Below are 20,653 nucleotides of genomic sequence, written 5' to 3' on the forward strand. Positions count from 1 at the left end.
CTCCAAAGGGGTTATAAGAAAGATCCACACCTTACAGTAGTCCAACTAAGAGAAGAAGGAGGAAGAATTAACCTGGGTGACTTCTTTCCACCTCTCATTTCCCAATGGTCAAGGTTCACCCCATGGGGAATTAGCATCCTGCACTTCTGGGCTTCATCAGCCGACTCCTCAGAGGCCAGCCAGGAAACCAGATCCTCCACCCTGCTGTTTGGTAGTTTATCTACATTCATTTGGGAGGGATGCCCAACGTGGGGGCGTGCTGACCAAGAGAGAGTGAAAAGGAGGTGGAATTGTGAGGAAGAGCTCTAAGATATTGTCCATTGTTGGAGTCTAGTAGAAGATCCTCTACTAGAAGATCCTCTTCACATAAAGCTGAGAACACAAAGTGCTACATAATAAGAATAAGGGTAAACAAACATTTTCCCACACTAACTGCCCCCTCCTTGTAACTTTTGAGAGACTGCAAGGAAAATTGTCTTGGCACAAAGAAAAGCAGAAATTTTAAAAAAGTTTTTAAACAGTTCACGAGAAGTTGCAACGACAAGCAACTTCATGCATTTGCAGCCAAAAATCATAGCATATGTGTAATCTCCAAACCCTCAAGCTAAGAATTTAGGTTAAAGTGTTTAGACTGGTAGAGTCTCTTGGCATCTGGAAAAGTAAGTTCAAACCTGTCTTGATGAAGTTACCTTTCAGTCTAAGTCTCAAAGGATTAAAAAAATAATTTTCCAGAAAACTGAGCAGTTCACAGAAATGAATAACTATGCACCATGAGTGAGAACCAGGAAAAAGAAAAGACAACAGAAATAGATGCATGAAGACTTCAGATATTAGATCTATTAGATCCAGTTTATAAGACAACTATGCTTAACACATGACAGACAAGGTTTAAAATATATATAAAGAACAAGAAAATAAATTTAAAAGAAGACTTAACAGGTCTAAAAAATAGAACTTCTAGAGAATATTTTAATAATTAAAATTTAAAGTGCAATGAATGTGCATAACAGCACATTAAGCCTAGCTGAAGAGACAATTGGCATAATGAAAGACTGATAGAAATTAACCAGAAAGCAGCATAAAGAACAAGAGATTTAAAAATACATGAGAAGCTAAGAGGTATGGCTGATAGAATAAGAAGGTCTAACATACACTAAATCAGAGTTCAAGAAGGGAAGGAAAGATAGAGAGTAGGGCAAAAGCGTTATCTATAAAAATTAATGGCTGAAGTTTTTTCAGAACTGATTAAAGACACTAGGCCACAGATTCAAGTAACCCAATTAATTCTAGGTAGGATAAACAAAAATAAATCTAGTCTTAGGTACATTTTGGTGAAAGTGCAGAACTCCAAATCCAGAGGATCTTAAAAGTGGCCAGAGGAAGAAAACTTTCTCTAAAAGGGTGATAGGCTAAGAGCTGATTTACAAGTGACTTCTCTACTATTACAATGAAAACCAGAAAACAATGGAATCATCTTCAATGTGCTGAAAGAAAACAACAATGTGCTAATAAGAAAATAACAACTATCCTATAATTCTACACAGTAAATACATTGTTTCAAAATTAGGGCAAAATAAAGACTGAGAAACAAAAACTAACAGTTTTCACCCACATTCACCAAAGAAAATTCTAAAACATATCCCAGATAAAAAACCCATTGCCTTTGAGTTGATTCCGACTCATAGTGACCCGATAGGATAGAGTAGAACTGCCCCATAGGGTTTCCAAGGAGTGGCTGGTAGATTAAAACTGCTGACCTTTTGGTTAGTAGCCAAGCTCTTAATCACTGCGCCACCAGGGCTCCAGATAGAAGGTCTGAAATGTAAGAAGGAATGATAAGCAAAAAAATAGTAAATACGTGGGTAATCAAAAAAGGGTGAAAGAGGGATAAGGGAGGAAAGGGAAATAGGCATTGGGAAACCAGAGACAGTAATACAAAACAGAGATGATGGTGGCTTAGACTAGATGGCAGAACCGTATTGGCTGCCCTGGTGACACAAACAGTTAAGTGCTCAGCTACTAACCCAAAGATCGGGAGTTCAAATCCACCTAAAGGCACCTCAGAAGAAAGCCCTGATTATCTAGTTCTGAAAGATCTCAGCCATCGAAAACCCTATGGAGCACAGGTCTACTCTGACACAGTGGGGTTGTCATGAGTCGGAATCGATGCAATGGCAACTTTTTTTTTTTTTAGGAAAAACAAAAACTTCTTACTTGCTTACAGGTCATGGGGGAGTTGGTTTACAGGTGGCAATTGGTTAACTGACCTGAGTACACTTCAGGAAAGGTAACCGATCAACTGAAAATGGAAAGTTATTTTCAAATGAGAAGTTTTTTTTTGTTTTGTTTTTTGTTTAATTAAAGTGAGTTTCTGCTTTTTTTTTTTTCTTTTCGAAAAGCTCTGTCACACTTCACAGACTTTCTCTAGCCATTTTGCTGCAGGGAAGGTAGGCCAGAGTACTTGAGTATGAGATGTAGAAGGAGGAGTTGGCTGAAATATCTGGAAAATTGGCTTAGTTTCTTTTTTCCTTTTACTGGGAAAAAATTCATGTTTTTTGTCAGACTGTGCCCTTTAGGGTGTCACAGCCCACAGCTGGAGGCCTACTGACAAGAACTGAAAGGAAACTCATGACCAGTCTTGTATTGCTAACAAGCCAGGAGTGAGGAGAATGTCATGTCGCACCAGGCTTTATGTTGCAATGGTTGTTATTGGCGACATCCCAGAGGTGTACCCACATTTTATTTGTTTCAGCTCATGCTTGGGAGATCAATGAAGAGCTTCAAGGGAAGTAAAGGATTTGCATCTGTTGAACAAACCTTCAACTTGTCCCTTAAGATTAACCTCCAGCTCCTTCTCTTCAGCTGAGGTTGAATTGTTGAGAGACACTTCTGATCCAGTGTGTCCTCAATGAACCAACACCAGTACCAAGAGGGGACTAGCTTCTGTTCCTAAACTTCTGTGGTGGTTTAGTTTTGAACAACACTGTCTCCAACTGAGGGATCTTTTAAGTCTGTTGATAGAAAAAGTGGTTCCTTGTAAATGTTTTTCAATGACAGAGGAGATAATCACATGGAAAAGCAGCACAGAAGGGAGGCGCTGGGAAGGAGACACATGAGTAACTACAGGAGAATGGAGGTGAGTCAGTTAAATTGATTAGGAAAGCCAGAGGGAAACAGTTTGAGAGTGAAGGAAATAATTCTCTTTTGGAAGACAGAAGAAGAAAGGACAAGTTTGGGGTGGGGGAACTTGTTTGAAGTTAAAAGAGTTATTCCTCTTGAACTGGGTATTAGCCAAGTGTATTAACACTACAGAGATCTCTCCAGTCAGAAGGAGGCAATTTTCTACTTTCCTCTCAAAGAGTGGAACAGCTTTTTGTTTAGCTACAGCTGTACTTGTAGCTTCATTTAATGTCCATTTCCTCTTACCCACTGCTTGAGCTCACATACTGTATCTGGCATAAAGACTTCCAGAAGCTCTTAAAGTACTTGTACTCTTGACACGGAACTAACTCTTAGATTTAAAAAATGTTTAGGACCTTTTCTTAAAACATCCTTAAGAATGAGTTTTATGTAAAAGAAAACATCTAGATGGATCGTTGTTTTTAATTTAATTTTTTTTTTTATTGAGGAAGATTTATTTGTTTTAGAAGCAAAGGTATTAGTGAAGAAAAATGGTGGAAGGGACAAGATTGGCTTTTGTCTAAATGCATGGTCTATGGTAACAGCTAACAAATTTACTGTGAAACCAAACTTCTCTGAATTTCTGAGGCTCTACATATGAACTTGGCTATCAGGACAATAATGTAGTTAAAAGAAAATGAGCTCATATTTCTTTGGCTTTCCTCCAATAATACCATAATAAATTTGAAGGAAAAGATTGTAAAAGGAAAGGAAGATGGCTGGGTTGGCAGTATACCAGGATATATGGACAGGGTGTGCTGAAAATTGAGGTTAAGACACAAAGAACAGTAGAAAGAACTATAGACTGAAGTTTAAAATGAGCAAATCATTTTCTAATTTGTGTCTCTTGGGTCAAAGTTAGATATTAATATGCCTACCCACCTTGTGGTTAGGTCAAAAGAGTTCTGAACTCCATGAAAACGATAAATCTGTAAGTTTAAGTTTCCTTGAAATAATTCTTGGGTCATTTTGAAGTCAATGAATGAGCTAGGAGTGAACTTTGAGAATGGATGAGTTTCCAGCCCTTACTCCAGTGCTCAGATCTCTCAGCTCAAAGGCAGTGGTGGTACATAATTTTTGCCTAAGTCTGTAAACCACTGAGTGCTTTCCAGCCCTCTTCCACGTGCCTTCTTCTCAGCTCCTCAGGCCTTCCAGGATAGCCCACAGGCCCACAGAGCCTGGGGCAACGTGAGCACGCTGGCTGCTGCTGGCACCTGTGACATCTTTGTTGCCTTTATCAGCAGATGGTGTGTTCCCAACTTTGTTTATTCTGACTTGGCTTTTTAAGTGGTCATAGAATTACCACTGAAAAACAAACAAAATTAAACAATGTCGTGGCATCTGGGGTCTTAAATGCTAACAAGCGGCCATCTAAGATGCATCAATGATTCTCAACCCATCTGGATCAAAGGAGAATGAAGAACACCAAGGTCACACGATAACTACGAGCCTGAGACAGAAAGGGCCACATAAACTAGAGACTTACATCATCCTGAGACCAGAAGAACTAGATGGTGCCCAGCCACAACTGATGACTGCCCTGACAGGGAACACAACAGAGAACTCCTGAGGGAGCAGGAGAACAGTGGGATGCAGACCCCAAATTCTCATAAAAAGACCAGGCTTAATGATCTGACTGAGACTAGAGGAATCCCGGTGGTCATGGTCCCCAAACCTTCTCTTGGCCCAGGACAGGAACCATTCCCGAAGACTACTCATCAGACATGGAAGGGACTGGCCAATGGTTTGGAGAGAGAAGCTGATGAAGAATGAGCTACTTGTATCAGGTGGACACTTGAGACTGTATTGGCATCTCCTGTCTGGAGGGGAGATGGGAGGGTAGAGAGGGTTAGAAACTGGCAAAAGGGTCACGAAAGGAGAGACTGGAAGAAGGGAGCGGGCTGACTCATTAGGGGGTGAGTAAATGGGAGTATGTAGTAAGGTGTATATAAGCTTACATGTGACAGACTGACTTGATTTGTAACCTTTCACTTAAAGCACAATAAAAATTATTTTAAAAAATTAAACAATGTCTTTTATATTCTTTTTCATTGATTATATCAAATGACAAATGAAATTAATGTCAAGCCATATATATTTTATAATTTATTTTTTTCATAAATTATGTTAATTTATAATTTCTATTTCCTCCCATGTGCTAGCCACTGTAACAGGTACTGGGATGCCTATCTAGACTATTGTCAATTTATTAATTTGACCAATATTTATGAAACACCTACTATGTGTCAGATATTATTTTAGGCAAAGGGGATATAGCAATAAAAAAAATAAGTGGTATCAGGAGCTTATACATGAGGGGGCAAGACAGACAATAAACAAATCTATAATATGTCAGGTGGCAATGAGTGATATAAGGAAAAATAATTGGTAAAGGGGGTAGAAAGTCATGGAGTTTAGGGGAAGATAGCTGAGCAGAGACTTGAAGAACGTGGAGGAACAGCCACATAGATATTTGTGGGAAGAGCATTCTGGGCAGAGGCAACAAGAAGTGACAAGGTTGTGAAGGTGGGGCTGTGTTTGATGATCACCAGGGTGTTCAGTATGGCTGGACCAGGGGGAGCAGAGGGAGGAGTGGGGAAGATGAAAACCACAGAGGTGGCTGGGGGCCAGCCCATGGGAGGCCTGGTAGGCTCTGCAAGGACCCTGGCTTCTGCCCATTGATGTAGAGAGCCATAATGTGATTCAGGATGGCCACTCTGGCTGCATGTAGGGAATCCAGGTGGGCATTGTTCAGAGCAGGGAGCATGTTAGAAGGCTATTGCAGATGTGCATTTGTTCCAGGTTAACTATGTGCACACTGCTGTGGTAAGAATTGTGGGACTAAAAGAATAGTATAAGGCAGGATACCTGAGTCTAACTTCTGCTTTCTCCCACATACCTACGAAGGAATCTATGCTTCTCTGAGCCTCATGTTCTCATAGGGAGACAGTACTCAGTAGCCAAATAACCTTGAACATCTTTTTTATCACTACATTTCCATTTCCCTGTCTATAAAATGGGAGTATAATAGTATCTCCATCATAGGGTTGTTGTTAAGCTCAGTCATACATGCACAGTGCTTACCACAATGTTTGGCACCCAGAGTTGATTTAAGAACAACAAAAGATAGAAAATGCTCTCAGTAAGTAGTAGTCATGATCCAAATGCTAGTTGTTAACTCTACAGAATATGCACAAATACGTATTGAACTTGACAACACATGCTGCGTGCTGTAAGGGATGTTGGAGTTCATTGTCAAGAGGGGACTAGGAAGCAAAATTTGCACACGTCCTGGTGTCAGGCCCTGTATGGCATAGCTATTTTCTATCAGACAACTGGTCAGGGGCCAATCAGATGGTGTGAAGGCTAGCCATGACCTTTCAACAGATGACCTGGCTGTTGACTTGACCTTGCTTTGAAGAAGAATGCATGATTTCCCGATGGTAGATTCATCCTCCATACGCTGGCTGGTGTGCCTTTCCCACCCTCGGCAGGCCCGCATTATACCCGTGGCATGCCAAATGCCAAGGCCTTTGAAGACTGTGCCTTATGCCTTAAAAGGCTGTCACACTGAGGACATTCTCTTTCTCAATCACCCTCACACCATGGAGATGCTGAACAAAGGCAATTATATAAACTTTTTCCTATTTAAAATTGGATTTGAGGCTTCCTGGGACCCTTTACCAAATGCAGACTGTCCTCTTTTTCACCATTCACAGTCTCTAGTCATTCTCTGTTGAAGCCTGGGTGGCATAGTGGGTAAGAGCTCAGCTACTAACCAAAAGGTCGGAAGTTCGAATCCACCAGCAGCTCCTTGGAAATCCTATGGGGCAGTTCTACTCTGTCCTATAGGGTTGCAATGAGTCAGAATCGACTTGATGGCAAAGGGTTTGGTGTTTTGTTTTCATCATTCTCTCTAATTTAAGTAAACACCAAAATGTCATCCTAAGGACGGTTGCTCAAAAAGTTTTATTAGTTTGAATGAATTCCTCTCTTCTTTTTAAGTTGTTCAAAATTTAGCACACACAGCATTTTTATGCAAATAACATCACATCCTACATTTATTTGCTAACCTTGCCCTCTCCCTGCGAACTACTTTTGTAAGCACGCAACGTGAAAAACAAAAAAAAGTCTTCTGGGAAATTAAGGAGGCTTTGGAGATATCTGGAAACTCTGGTGGTGTAGTACTTAAGAGCTGTGGCTGCTAACCAAAAGGTTTGCTGTTCAAATCTACCAGACTCTCCTTGGAAACTCTGTGGGGCACTTCTACTCTGTCATATAGTGTCGCTATGAGTCTCAGTCAACCTAACAGCAACGGGGTTTGGTTTGGTTTTGGTTTTGGAGATATCTAATTCATCCTTGCCAAATGCGTGCAAGATGCATAAACAGGAGTGTTACGGAGTGAGAGAACACCAGCTGAAATTTTAGTTTGGAATGTAGGAAGATGCTTGCTCTCCCAACACAGAAGTTGAGGACTGCTGTTACTAGGAACTGCATTTCCTCCTGAAACTTGAGAAAAGCTGGGCGCAAATGGCACCTACCTGATGCTGGAACGCTTCCAGTCTAGTTTTCTGTATGACCGGCTATATTTGGGGTCTCAGTTTGCCTGTCAGTTTGCTGCTGGTTCTCTTCCTGCCCCTTGGCAACTTTCACAATCTCCTTCCTCTTCCTCATTTGCCTCACAGTTCCAACACTTCAGACCCTTCTTTAACTGGTATCTTGGGGGTTAATACAGCCTCATCTTGTACAAAGACCAAGGGAAGCTGAACATGGTATTAAAGCATACATTTGGGACAGATTCATAGAATGTTGGAGATGGAGGGCTGGCAGACCAGCAATTTGAGACTCAGTGTCAAACAAATGATTGACGGCAGATCTAATGGCAGACCATGGTCTTTGATGCCCAACCCACTGCTCTTTCCATTGATCTGAAATGGCGATGCTGTGCCAAACCTGGCATCTGGCACCTAGGAGTGAGCCTGGGTGGGCAGGTAGTTTGGTATTGAGAACTGACCAAGTGACTCAAAGGAGAGCAAGGCACAGTCCAGCATGGGTGGAGGAGAACAGAGGTGAGACTTCAGCCAGCCCAGGCCATGGCAATGCCAGCCAGGGATCCATGCTCATCATCAGGGTGAGGGGTGTTGGCAATGCACATGCAACCCAGGCTAACTGCAGATGTTTCACAGAGTGCTGCCAGTACATTTCATCGATCAGTGGGCATGTTCTTCAGCTGTGCCTCCAAGAGGAAGCTGCTGCACAACTGAAAGCATGTGGAGTATACTCCCACGTATGACTTCCACACGCACACTAGGAGTCCTTCCTTCTCGAGCTTCCGCCTCTATTTGTTGAGACCATACGCATGTGTCCAGACTTATTCCATCCCACCCGCTTTGTGCAGCTTCACCCCATTTACCTGGTCCAGCATATTGCCTGCCTCCTCTGCACTGAGTTTGGTACCTTTCGTATCCTTTTATATTTTTAATGCTTCTATTACATGTACTTCCATGTAGAGTTTGAACTTGCATGATAACTTTTTGGTGCAAGTGTCTCTCTCCTGCTCTGGACTGTGTGGCTCGTTGAAAGCTGACACCTCAAGGTAGTACCTAGATTTGAACTGGGCTTTGCCACCTTCTTCCCTGAATGAACTTAGACAGATCACTCCCTCTGACCCAGTCTCCTCAGCTGTGAAGTGTGGGTAGCTATACCTGCTGTGAGAGATGTTGGAAGGATTACGTGAGTTGCCTGTAAAAAGATTAGTGTGAACCTGGCATGCACTAGGCTATCTCTAGGTGCAAGCATTTGCGATTCACTTTTGAATACACCCCTGCAGCATCCAGCCCAGAGCCTGCCCTGCAGTGAGTACTCAATACATGTTATCTGCTGAAGTAGAGGCACAATCAGGATTACATCTGAGCCCCTTCAGCAGTGTGATGAGGCTGCTCTTGCAGTGGCAGGAATAAGGCAAGGCAGTGTCAGGATAATAAAGCAGAGCTTTCTCCTGATGGTGTGCCCCTGGTGCTGCCTCAGTAATACAACACAGCTGCCCTGATCCCAGGAGACAAGTCCCCATTCCCCAGCCAACGAGGCCTGAACTCTCCCCTAACAATGACATGGCAGGAGGTGGGTGCCTGAGCTGTGACAGAATAAAGAGACCCACTAGCTGTAGGGCATTCTCTTTGATCTCCTGGCAGAGCTACGCCTGAAGAAGGAGTAGTGGTTCCTTCACCCAAGATAAAGGTGGTGATTTTGCCTGGCAATTTATGTGGGAAACAACCTGGTTGCAGCCTGTGGTGGCGGTCATGTCACATGGCTCTTAAAAATGGCCAGCTCTCTCACATCAGGTGGATACTTGAGACTATGTTGGCATCTCCAGTCTGGAGGGGGGATGGGAGAGTAGAGGAGGTTAGAAATTGGCAAAATGGTCACGAAAGGAGAGACTGGAAGGGGGGAGCTGGCTGGCTCATTAGGGGGAGAATAAATGGGAGTATGTAGTAAGGTGTATATAAGTTTATATGTGAGAGACTGACTTGATTTGTAAACTTTCAGTTAAAGCACAATAAAAATTATTTAAAAAAAAATGGCCAGCTTTTCAGTAGGTGTCATGGGTTGAATTACGTCCCCCCAAAAATGTGTGTATCAACTTGGTTAGGCCATGATTCCCAGTATTGTGTGGTTATCCTCCATTTTGTGATTGTCATTTTATGTTGAAAGGATTAGGTGGGATTGTAACACCACCTTTACTCAGGTCACCTCCCTGATCCAAGGTAAAGGGAGTTTCCCTGGGGCGTGGCCTGTACCACCTTTTAGGATTCAAGAAATAAAAGGAAAGAGAAGCAAGCAGAGAGTTGGGACCTCATACCACCAAGAAAGTAGCACCAGGAGCGGAGTGCATCCTTTTGACACAGGATCTCTGCTCCTGAGAAGCTCCTCAACCAGGGGAAGATTGATGACAAGGGCCTTCCCCCAGAACAGACAGAGAGAGAAAGTCTTCCCCTAGAGCTGACACCCTGAATTTGGACTTATAGCCTACTAGACTGTGAGAAAATTAATTTCTCTTTGTTAAAGCCATCCACTTGTGTTATTTCTGTTATGGCAGCACTAGATGACTAAGACAGTAGGCAAACCAAGTGGCCTAAAAGTTTGGAGCCCTTCAGACAGATAGTCTTGGGCGTAGACACAGATTCAGCTATACGTGAGTTTATTGGTCTTTCTCATCATACATTGCTTGATCTAATCAGAATATAACAAAGTCCCTACCCAGACAGCAGAGGGGAGACAACAGAGGGGGAACAGCCCATTGTGTTTGGGTGACTAGCTTATGTTGGAGCCCTGGTGGGGTAGTGGTTAAGAGCTCAGGCTGCTAACCAAAAGGTCAGCAGTTATGATTTTAGGTTTCTTGGCAGGGGGAGGGAGAAGTAAAATTAGCTGAAGCCACTTTTAAGCCAGGTATATATCTCCTAGTGAACATAAATTTTCTAGAGGTTGTCAAGTGATCCTTTGGGGTTTGGACCAATGTGTGGCTCTGAGTGTTTAGATGAGCACGACAATGATAAAGGCAGAATGTTCGCTACCCTGACATCCTACCAAAGCCAGGTGTAGGACTGAGGGAATATGTCAGCAGCCACTGGAATGTGCAGAACCACGCAGCTAGCAGTGGGAGCTTGTATCAGAGTCCTCATTGGCTGAATGTGGTTGGGCTTGCAGTCCCCTTAGAGGAGGCTAATGAAGTGTCTGCCTGCAGGGTAGTAACAAAGAGAAACAGCAGGTGGGCAGCCATATGCAAGGATGCCACTAAGGTCTATCAACCCTGACAGGCACTTGAGGTCTGCCTCTGGTCCTAGGGGCAAATCTATAATTACCCACTCCAGGTCTACCTTAAAACCAAACCAAACCCTTAGGAGGTCAAAAGATGCCTTGCTTTGTCTCAGATTAATTTAAATTAAGACTAATCTGATGGAGAAGGAAAACAGGTTGAAATTCAGGAGGTGATAAAAAGGACTCTGCAAGTAAGGCTTACTTGAATCCTGCCCCAGAGCTATTTCTGATGCTGCCTTTGCCAGATGTGGTCCCCGCCAAGTAGTCACTGCAGTGCCCCGAGGTCCTCAGAATGCAGCAGAAGAGCGTCCAGGCCACAGAGGAGCACTAAGGCACCCAGAAGTGAAACCACTTTCTCACCATTCAGGTTGAATTTCAAGTCAACCCCACATCTTTTTAATAGTCCAAGTGTCTACACCCTTGGACTCAATTGAGTTTCCACTCAGTCTTCATGGTTTCCCTTCGTTGCTGAATCACACATTGTATTCTGGGCGGAGCAGTTCAATGAAGCAACTAGCCTCACCTAGAGCTAACACAACATGTATCTATCCACCCTCGAAATTTCAAAAGCATGATGAGACTGGCTGATTTTTGGCTTAATTTTGACTATGTCCTTCAGAATGATAAGATGTTCATTAACAGAAGCACTAGACTGTGGTTTCGGAGAAGTTTCTGAGCTATAAACCAACTGAAGTTCATCTTCTTCATCATGAAATAACCTGGTCCTTAATAACCTGTTCCTTACGTGATGAGAAAGGTCCCTGACTGGCACAAATGGCTGGTGCTTGGCTGTTCATCTAAAGTTTGGTGTTCAAACCCATCCAATGGCACCAGGGAAGAAAGACATTGCAATCTGCTTCTGTAAGGATTACAATCAAGAAAACCCTACGGATCTCAGTTCTACTCTGTAACACATGGGGTTGTCATGAGTTGGAATCGACTTGACAGGTATGGGTTTGGTTTTGGTTTACAGGACCAGTGTGACCCTCCTTTCTACCGAAATCACTGTGGAAATATATTTACAGAAATCTTTCTTGACTATTCTTCCAATAAATAGTCATTGTATTCAAAATCTTCCTTTTTTCTTTCATCCAACAAACACATCGTAGAGATGGAAAGAGAAGGGAGGCAAGACTTAATAGAAAAAAATAACACTAGAATTGGTAATGATATTCTTATCTTGAATTTTACAGAATATTGTTGTTCTTAGTTATTGTTGAGCCAGCTCCAACTCACGGTGACCCATAGTGACTCAGTGTTGCCCAGTTCTGCACCGTCTACACAATCATTGGTATGGTTGAGTCCATTATTGTGATCACTGTGTATTTTGAGTGCCTTTCAACCTGGGGAGCTCAGCTCTCAGCATTATATTGGACAGTGTTTTATTGTGATCCATAAGGCTTTCATTGGCTAATTTTTGGCATTAGATTGCCAGGTCTTTCTTCCTAGTCTTTCTTAGTCTGAAAGCTGTGCTGAAACTTGTCTACCATGGGTGACCCTGCTGGTATTTGAAATAACTGGTGACCTAGCTTCCAGCATCACAGCAACACACAAGCCACCACAGTACAACAAACTGATATAAGGGTGGTGGATAGAATATTAGAACCCCAGGAATTTCCACTCCCTGGGTCATTGTTGTATCTCCGGCAACTAGAATAGCGCCAAGCACATAGAAAGCACTCAATAAATATTCATTAAATAAGTGAATGATCACTCAGTTATTACAGATTCAGTCAAAGCAACCCACTATGGAGAGCATAATTTTGCTAGAATCGTGTTTCACCCAGTGGCTATTAAACCTGGTGAACCATCAGAGTTCCCCAGGGAGCTTTATAAAAATACAGATTTGCAATAACATCCCAGACCGACCTGTGTACCAGAATCATCAGGGGTGGTGGCCAGACATCAGTATTTTTAAGAAGTTCCCTTATGATCCTCAGGCATGCCGTGCATGAACTGGCCTTCAGGAATCACCAGGATAAGTTTGAACATTTGCCAATAGCTCAGATGTTTTTCTTTTTCTCCACTACAAAGGATACATGCGCACCCTCACCCGCGTGCACACCAAAGAATTCAAGACCAAGAGACCCAGAAATGACGGCGTAGATGCAGCTCTGCACTGCCAGTGGACCGCTATGTGAATCAGCTGTGCAGACGTGTGAGTGAACACGCAGCAAGACATGGTCTGACTTGCCAGTTTGAGAAGAAAGAGTAATCGTTTTTAAAAGTACATGAAGTTAAATGGAGGAGGGGTTGAGGCGAGTGTTATGGGTGTGGAAGGGAGCACAGGATGCCACCAGTCTACGGCCTTCAGGAGCAGGGTGCAGGGTCTGGAGGCCTGGCGGTACCCCCAGGAAAGAGCAGCTCCAGCTATCCACCAGAACAGCACAGGCTGCTGCCAGGCTCACCAGGGAGGTGAGACTGCAGGAGTAGGGTCCTGCTCTTCCCAAAGCCACCACACAGTGAAGCTCTGAACGCATCAGGGGAATGATTCAGGGAAGAACAATGAAAATTAGAGGGGGGCTAGCAAATTCTATTTTTCAGAAAAAAATGTAAAAGACTCAGGTTGTTTGGCCCAGAGAAGGCAAACCTCCAGGTTTCACCAGGGGGGCTGATGAAAACCATGGAACAGAGAGGATAGACAGGTATACCTGCTCTGTGGGTCTGAATTCTTGACATGTCTGCAACTCACTGTTGAGAATTTCCAAGACTCTCCAAATCACCCTGGAAATCAAAAGTCCCCAGGTCTTAGTACCACTCTTATCCCAAAACAAAACAAACAAAAATTAAAGCCTGGCTCTTAATCATTCTTCCCTTTCAGGAACACTTGTATTTTCAAGAGGGTTTCCTTTTACGTTATTTCTCATTATCATGTTGGCACAAAGGAGCAAACTAGAAGCCAAAAAAAAAAAAAAAGCCAAGAGAGGGACAAATTAACTTTCCCCCTTCACTCCCCACTGACCTCACTCACTCCCAGAAACTGTTTGACCTCATGGTCATCCTTCACCTCTCAGCCTTGCCCCCCTGTCCATTTTTAATCACCCTCACCAAGGAGGCTATATTTCTCCTTCACCTGGGTATTAGGAAATCCTTACAGGATGGCTGGGGTGTAGACGACCGGAAATGGCCCCAGCATCTCCGCGTTATCATCTCCCTGGCAGTGGTATTTTCTGCAGGAGGGCACTTCTAGTAACGCCAAGTCATGAATAATGTATGCAGAGGCAAAGTCTTATTAGCATCCACCTTGTCACAAATTGCTTTCTGAGGGGCTGTGAGGCCTCTGTCTCACTTTGCCTGGCCAGGTAGGGCTCCTTTGATGTTCATTTTGCATTCTTCCTCCGCCTTCTGCTGTCTTGAGGCATCTCCGATTGCTGCTTGCCAGGGGCCCTCGTTCCCTTGTCATTTCCTCCAGGGAGCCCTTCTTTTTGTCTAGGGCTTTCTTTTTTCTTTTTCTTTCCTTTCCTTTTCTCTTTGCTCATTACTATCCTTCAAGGGATTTTAATCTAGCCTGCTGACGCAGAACTTCCTCCCCCCCCCCGCCCCCCCGCCGCTTTGGAAAATATTTAATGGTGCAAATTCCTAAGACTTTACTGTCGTGGTTTTTGTTTGTTTCAATTGCTTTTCATTCTTTTCAAACTCTCCCCATTGGGGCTGAGAGTGGGAGCCATCTCCCTGTTCACACTGGTAATCTTCAGTTAGTCACAAGGCTTCTCATCAATGGACCTTTTTCTCTGATGAAACACACGCCTCGTTCAGAGCTTGGGAGGTGGCGGGTGGGGGGTGGGGGGGAGCCCTAATCTGAACATACAATAAAATCTTGCAAGTTAGTTTAATTAAGACATTTCCCAGGCAGCCGTCATTACCGCCAGGATTTTGAAGAACTGAGTTCTAATTCCCGCTCCCCTTCTAAGCAGCTCCATCACCATGTACAAACAAATCAGACTTTCCAGGACTCAGTTTTCTTATCTGCAAAATGAAAAGGGTGGAGAAACTAATGGCTAAGGTCGCTTCAGCATGGGCTGGGCTGTGACTGCCGGGTCTGGGGTCCTGGCTCTGTGCTCCCCACTCCAGCCTGTCTACCTTGGGAATCTGGTCCCCTCTTCCAGAACTGCCTGCCCTTCCATCCCTGTGTCCCCACAGACAACATCTATGTGAACTCTCTGCACTGAATTTCTATGCTGCCTTTACCGTCTTTACCCTTCACTGCTCTTCCTAGGTGAAACAAAAGAAGACTTAAAGCTGCTGTAATTCTATGTTTCACTCCTGCTGTAAAACATCAGCGTCTTCCCCAGTTATCCCATTCTCTGGTGACCGAAACCCATCAACTTCAACATTTAAGAGCTGTGTGTAAATTATGTTTATTGGATATAAATTATACCTCAATTTGAAATACTGATACCCTTGAAGCTGGGTGCTTTTGAGTTGATTCCAACTTCAGAGACCCTGTTTCTAAGTTGGAGGAAAGCCAAGTCAGGGCAAAGAACAGGGATAGCCAGATGTAAAAGGAAGGACAGCGGCTCATGCAGCTGGTGGCCCAGGTAGATTTTGCTGGCAGGTGTGGGGCCTGCCTAGCTCTGGCCAGTGGCCTGAGCATCCACCCTTGCTTCCCCTGGGCAAGGAACTGAGGGGCAGAGAAAGCCAGGGTGGGCTGGAAAATGGATGGATGCTGAGGAAAGTTCCTTCCTTCATGAAACTTACAATCTGCTTGGAGAGACAAACTTTAAATAAGATGAGATTTAAATTAGTTCAAAAGAGGAATGGAAGATAAGTCACAAAAAGTAAGGACTTGATTGCTGAGTGATGAATAAGAAAATGAGTGCTAGAATCAAGTCAATCCAGACCAGGATCACAAACCAAAATGTCTGCAGGAAACAGACAAGTAACATAAGTAAGTGATTCCTCTGAGTCTTAATCTCTCACCACAAGCAGTAAGGGAATAGAACAAGCAGGAGGAGTCAGCACTTTCTCAAAGAAACACGCTGTCTCCCATTTTCCTTGAGACCCCAGCCTCTCCGTCACTCTTGTTTTCCCACTGTCAGTGGCGACATGGGCCCTGAGAAGTGTCCTCCATGACAAGAAAAGCAACGAAACCTGGTCAACAATAAACAACTGCTCGGCCTTGGTGCTAGAGACACAGGGAGCAGGTGCCGGCAGTCTGCAGAGGCTGAGCCCACTGGAGGGGTGGCTCCAGGCAAATGCCTACTGATTTTCACAGGTTGTCACAGCTTCTTATTTTTCAAGAGATGCCTGACATTCAGATTTTATATGAAATCTCCGAATTTCTAAATGTGGGCCGCAATTTTTTTTTAACACTCTAAGCCAAATATAACATATTCTTGGCCACCGGCTTGACCCCTTCTTGAGACCAGTCCATCTATTTTGAGTGGGGAGATAAAATCTACATTCCAATCTCAGCATTGCCTTAGGGAGATGGAACAAGTCGTGTAACCTAATACCAGCCAGGGCAGTCCCGCTCCTTGAAGTCTAAATGTGGAAACACAAACCCTATGTCTAAGGGAATTCCAGCATCCTCCCTGAGGTTTCTGCAATTCTTGGAGTAGGGAGGAGATATTTGTCTTCTCCTGGCCAGTGTTAGCACACAGTACCTGCTCAACAAATATTAAATGATAAATGAAAACATCAACTGTAATGGGAAAGTCAGTTTCCACAGCAACAACAACAACAAAATCACTCCAAGGATTGATACATGTGTTAGAATTTTTAGAATATTTTGAAGGGTGGGGGAGGATTATATCACACAGCACTCGTGTTTCATGCCATCTCCCCAGTTTCTCTTGTTCTTTCCCCTCCCTACTATTCTCTGCCCCCCTCCCTGTTGCATAGCCTGAGACTCCAAAATCATTACCATGTAGAGTAATTCAGCTCTCCTATCCAACGCCTTGGTACCAGTCTACACCAGATCCAATAATTGCATTCTTTATCAAGCCCTTGCCAAGGCGTCTTTTCGGATAAGGACAGCCCCTTCCCAAGAGGAACTCTGGTGTTAGCTATTTTTATAGTAAAACATTTTTGCTGATTTGTTACAGAATAGTAACTGTTAAAATTTTTTACACTTATTTAATGTTCTATCTCGTTTTGATTCCCTTTCCAGTCAGCAGGGTGAGTACAAAGATGAGAAAATAAACTCCAGGTAATTAGACAGCTTATATGAAGTCATGCAACTTACATGTGGTACAGCTCAGCTGCACACTCAGGTCTTCTGATTACAACTTCTATGTGGATTGCCCCTGGAGCAAGACCATCAAAACCACCCCTGTAGGTTATTTCCCCTGGCCTACTTCTGGCTTTCAGTAAGGTAGAGTGTAACTGTAAGTTATTCGGGAAGATCAAGAGTTGGCAAGATGTCAGAGGGTGGAGTGGGCGGGAGACTTAAGCAAGGTCCATCTGTCAGCCATCGCATGCTGGTCCGGACTCTCAAGTCGGGGAGGTGGGAGGCCTCAATCAGAGCTAACTCTGGATCTTCTGGCAATGCCTCAAAACGTGGCGAGGGGGCTTGACAATTGTGTCCTTTACTCAGTCATTTCTGACATCTCTGGTGTTTTGATATTGATTATGGATATGATATTGCTAAATGAGCATTGTGTCTATGTTTCCCCCAGATATTTATCTGCTTGGGAAATTTACCTGCTTTGCATTCAAATTGTGTTGTTGGTGAATGATATTGAATACATGCTGGACTGCCAGTAACAAAAACAAATCGGTCCTAGAAGATAACCCGAGTGTTCCTTAGAAGTGAAGATGGAGAGAGTTTGGCTGCTTACTTCAGACATCTCAACAGGAAAGACCAATTGCTAGAAAAGGACATCATTTTGTAAAGTGGAGGGTCAGTGAAAATGAAGGAAACCCTCAATGAGACGGACTGACACTATGATCGAAACAATGAACTCAAACATATCAACAATCATGAGATGACACAGGTCTGGACAATGCTTTATTCTGTTGTAGATAAGGTCACCATGAGTCTGAGCAGACTTAATGGCAACTAACAACAACATTTGTCTGCTTAGGGATATTCGCTAATAATTACAAATGTAAACTCAGAAGCCTCTGGAATCTTCATTTTTAGTGATGACCTCTTATCTTAGAATTGGTTTTCCTAAACAGTATTCAAGAGCCTGAGTCTACGGAATCTGTGGGCATTAAGCCAAACTTATCTTTTTAGGGCTTAAATTTGGTAGGAGTTATTAGCTCCAAACATTTACATATGCCTTAGGAAGAGAAACTTTCTTACTCAGCAACACCAAAATAACATTATTAACCTCAATACTAGATTCACATTTTATCAGGGGCTCCAAAGTGGTTCTGGAAGTTCAGAAGGCAGCTGTCTACCTCATTTCTAAGGAAACCTACAACAACTTTGCTTACATTTGATTTTTTGTTATAAATTTAGAAACTGTGAAACAATGTATGTTAGAAACATGTCACTAACTACACAGAATAGAATGGTTTTATGAATAAGGGCATGCTTATTATTGTTGCTAGCTGCTGTCAAGTCAGCCCAACTCATGATGACACCATGCACAACAGAACTAAAAGCCGCGTGGTCCTGCCACCCAGAAGTCTACCACAGAACCACCACTGCCACCTTCCTCAGGATACATAACCAAAATCGTTACCAAAATATAAAAGATGGCGGAAGCTACATTGGGATCTGTAATCTTCAGGTGCTCCAACCCACTGCCTCTTCCTACACTCTGAGGGGTATTCTGCCTTTCCTTGTCCCACTGACCCCTGAAACCTCTCCCACCTCATCTCAGTCATTCTGTTTGTCACCTGCTGCAGTCCGGTCATACAGACCTTCCTCAGTTCACACGGGGGTCTCATCACTTCCTGCCCAGGGTGGGGGGTGCCTGTTTCCCGTGCTGGTGCTGTTCTTCCTGCTACTGCTTTCTATTCAACCCTAACACCAGTTCCTCAGAAAAGCCTTCCCTAGCCCTGTCAGACTAAATTATGTCTGTTTGTCTGTCTTTTACATTTCCTATAGCTCCATATAGCCAGGCGCTCTTTGGAAACTCTATGGGGCAGTTCTACTCTGTCTTATAGGGTCAGTATGAGTCGGAATCGACTTGATAGCTCTATGCCTTTTTCTTTGCAGCACACGTCATAGCTGTAATTATAAACTTGAGTGCTTATTTGATTGGTGTTTATCATCACCATCTGAACATATGCTTTAAGAGCGCAGAGACTCAGCCAACCTAGACTCACTGTCGCATCCTCATAGTCTATCACAGTGCCAAATGAATGAATAAGTTAATGGACAACCAATTCCTTTATTGCCTCTCAACCATTTATTAAGTATTTACTGGTTCTGCTAAGCTTCAGGTAATGGATGGGGTGAAGAAAATAAAATAGCTTCCTTCCCTTTCTTTGTTCTCACATGATTTTCCCTTCCATTCCTGCTCCTCTCCTGAGAAATTGCCTAAATAGATATCAGGTTCCAGATGCTGGATTGAGCACATGCTTTCAGTTCCTTTCTGCTCCAACACATAGAAGAAATACCTTTAAAAATACATTTATAAGCAGACAGCCATGGTCTCTGCGGATAAGAAATACAGCAGTCTCTCTAAGTGATCGAGGCAGAGGAAGCCCATAACTGTAAGTGTGGGCCTGATCCATATTCACAAAATGGAGCAGGCCGGGAGCAGACACAGGGCAGGGGATGAGGCCCCTATGCCCAGGTGGAATCAGAAGGGGCTGTGTCTTGTGGTCCAGAAGCAAACCACCCAGATGTGGCTAGGCTAGAGCATTGTTCTCCATAGCTTGTGGGAGCCTAGAGTCATGTCTCCCCAGGGTCCAGGCTGAAGCCACATGAGATCATTCCACCAGGGGCCCTCACATCCCAATCCATGAGTGAGACATAACCCAGGAAGACCAGCACCATGAGAGATAGGCAGTAAGTGTCAACAAAGGACACAATTTTACACATAAGAAAACTGTAGTGATACCAAAGTCTGAAAAATGTTTCAAGTCTTCAATAAAACAAAGGAGGAAATAGCAACCATTAAACATGAATTGATGGCTGAGAAAAAAGAATAAATTAGAAATTTTGGAAATGAGGAATATAGTTATTCAAACAAAACTCAACAGATGACCTAAATATTCATCTTGCTGGAGTTCAAGAGTGAGTTTGTGAACAGGAAGATCAAACTGAGGAAATATTGCAGAATGCATCACAAAGAAATGAAGAAAAAGGAAATATGAAAGAAAATTTAAGGGATATTGAAGTTAAATCTAGAAGCACCAATACTTATTCAATGAGCTCTAGAGATAGAGAACAGAGGATTCGTGGGAGAAAATATTTGCAAAAGTAATGCTTAAGAATTTTCCAGAAGAAAAGAGAGACCTCAGTCTGTCTATCATCTATCTATCTATCTATCTGTCTGTCTGTCTATCTATCTATCTAATCTCTCTCTCTCTATCATCTGTCTATCTATAAAATCTCATAAGTGCCAAGAGAAAATCTTAAAACCTACCACAGACAGAGAGAGAAAGAGAGAGATACAGGCCTCATAAAATTTCCTCCAGACTTGCATATTTAAAAACTAAACAATCTCTTTGTGCCAAAGTTGGATGCTTTCAGTGAAATATTTTGTGATTTTTCACTATTGTTTGACTACCGTTTTGACTCAGTTTCTGG

General features: G+C 43.1%; 1 long non-coding RNA gene across 2 annotated transcripts in view; it reads left to right on the top strand.

The window, feature by feature from the left end:
* The first annotated feature begins 2,873 nt into the window (after positions 1–2,873).
* LOC126066981 (uncharacterized) overlaps positions 2,874–20,653 on the top strand; it is a 56,454-nt gene continuing 38,674 nt past the window's right edge. For both annotated transcript variants that reach the window (XR_007515301.1, XR_007515299.1), the window contains exons 1-2: positions 2,874–3,136; positions 13,030–13,153. This is a non-coding gene — a long non-coding RNA (uncharacterized LOC126066981). The remainder of the gene's footprint in view (positions 3,137–13,029; positions 13,154–20,653) is intronic.

The sequence above is a fragment of the Elephas maximus genome, chromosome 24 (assembly GCF_024166365.1).
Source record: "Elephas maximus indicus isolate mEleMax1 chromosome 24, mEleMax1 primary haplotype, whole genome shotgun sequence".
Lineage (NCBI taxonomy): Eukaryota > Metazoa > Chordata > Mammalia > Proboscidea > Elephantidae > Elephas > Elephas maximus.